Source organism: Rhinoraja longicauda, chromosome 26, assembly GCF_053455715.1.
Source record: "Rhinoraja longicauda isolate Sanriku21f chromosome 26, sRhiLon1.1, whole genome shotgun sequence".
Classification (NCBI taxonomy): Eukaryota; Metazoa; Chordata; class Chondrichthyes; order Rajiformes; family Arhynchobatidae; genus Rhinoraja; species Rhinoraja longicauda.
The window spans coordinates 26,259,893-26,261,811 of record NC_135978.1 but is presented as its reverse complement, the minus strand read 5'-3'; the positions used below and the strand labels follow the sequence as shown (position 1 = coordinate 26,261,811).

Sequence of the window (1,919 nt, the reverse complement as noted above, 5' to 3'; positions counted from 1 at the left end):
TGCGAGAAAGCACTTACAGATCGCTGTGAGAAGCACTTTGTGACCAAAAATGTTGCGAAAAAAAGCACTTATTGAACCTACATTTTTTAAAGTAGTATTTATTTATTGCAAGTCACTTAACATACACAGATCAGCCATGGGGGCCCCTATGCTTGTGGGCCCCCGGGCAAGTGCCCATCAGGACCATGTGTTAAGATGGCCCTGGCACGCTCCCATCCACATCAGCATCTATTGGCATGGTCTCCTCCACAGCCGGCTTTCACGCTCCCTCCCTCTCCCCAACTGCTTCCTCACCCCCATCTCCCTCCCCACACCCTCTGTTCCACTCTCTATCTCTCCACAACTTCTGTTCCACTCTCTCTCCCCAACTGATGTTTCACATTCTCTTTCTCTCCCTTTATCTGCTGTTAAACATTCACTTTCTCTTCATCTGCTATTACACACTCACTCTCTCTCCGTTAGTACTCTCTCTCTCTCTCTCTCTCTCTCTCTCTCTCTCTCTCTCTCTCTCTCTCTCTCTCTCTCTCTCTCTCTCTCTCTCTCTCTCTCTCTCTCTCTCTCTCTCTCTCTCTCTCTCTCTCTCTCTCTCTCTCTCTCTCCTCCCTCCCTCCCTCCCTCCCTCCCCTCCCTCCCTCCCTCCCCTCCCCCCTCCCCTCCCCCTCCCTCCCTCCCTCCCTCTCTCTCTCTCTCTCTCTCTCTCTCTCTCGCTCTCTCTCTCTCTCTCTCTCTCTCTCTCTCTCTCTCTCTCCTCTCTCTCCTCTCTCTCTCTCATCTCTCCTCTCCTCCCCTCCCCTCCCTCCCTCTCTCTCTCTCTCCACAACTGCTGCGCTTCGTCTCTCTCCCCCCTGCCCCCACACCCCCCCCCCCCCTGCCCCGACTCTCAGCAACTTCTACAAATGCGCCATAAAGGTTTTCTATCGAGATGAATCACAGTTTGGTTTGGCACAGCTCTGCCGAAGACTGCAGGAAATTGCAAGAGGGTTGTGGACACAGCCCAGTCCATCACACAGTCCATCACTCCCCCTCCCAACGCCCTCTACAGTTCATGCTGCCTCGGGAAAACAGCCAACACAACAAGGACCCCTGACAGACACCTCGGTCATTCCTACTTGCAGACCCGTTCGGTTGCTGCAAGTAAGACATTTGTTCGTTTTGGTACAGATGACAATGAAACACTCTTGACTTGTTGGGGTGGTGCAGCGGTAGAGTTGCTGCCTCAACAGCGCCAGAGACCCGGGTTCAATCCTGACCACGGGTGCTGCCTGTATGGAGTTTGACCCTTCTCCCCGTGACTTGCCTGGGGATTCACCCTGGGAGCTCCGGTTTCCTCCCACACTCCAAAGACGTGCAGGTTTGCAGGTTAATTATCTGTAAATTGTAAATCCGTCCCCAGTGTGTAGGATAGTGCTCGTATTCACTGGACCAGCGTGGACCGAAGGGCCTGTTTCCTCACTGTATCTCAAAAGTCTAAAGTAAAGGCTTCTTCCGTGAAGTACCTCCACAGAAGATACCAAAGCTTGAAAGCACGTACCGCCAGATTCAGGAACAGCTTCTCTCCCCGCTGTTATAGTCCCGATCTCACAAGCACCTCGTTACGGCACATTCCATACAGTTATAACACAATGCGCTGCACTGGGCTTAGTTTCTCTTTTGCTCCCCCTATGGTGCTTGTGTGTGGGTTGTTTGTGCTCATGTATTGCAATGATTGGACTGGGTAGCACACACAACAAAGCTTTGCACTGTGTCTTGGCACACGTGACAATCCTAAACCAACACCGTTCCGTCTACACTTTTACAGTGGGCCGGTGGAGGAGGGGGGAGTGTAGACTTCTTCAATAAAAAGTCTGAGAAGTAGGTCGCTAAATCAATGTTTAAAAAAAAGCATTGAAAAAATATTAAATCACGAGTCACTTTGCAGA

The 1,919-nt window shown here is 51.3% G+C and overlaps 1 protein-coding gene across 3 annotated transcripts in view; it reads right to left on the bottom strand.

Annotated features, from left to right (window-relative positions):
- Positions 1-1,644, bottom strand: part of LOC144606183 (aldehyde dehydrogenase family 3 member A2-like) — a 36,465-nt gene extending 34,821 nt beyond the window's left edge. For 2 of the 3 annotated variants that reach the window (XM_078422041.1, XM_078422036.1), the window contains exon 1: positions 1,532-1,643. The gene's annotated coding sequence lies outside the window, so the exon portion shown is untranslated. Of the gene's footprint in view, positions 1-1,531 lie in introns of all 3 variants that reach the window. The other variant, XM_078422038.1, reaches the window with a different exon arrangement.
- Positions 1,645-1,919: the final 275 nt, after the last annotated feature.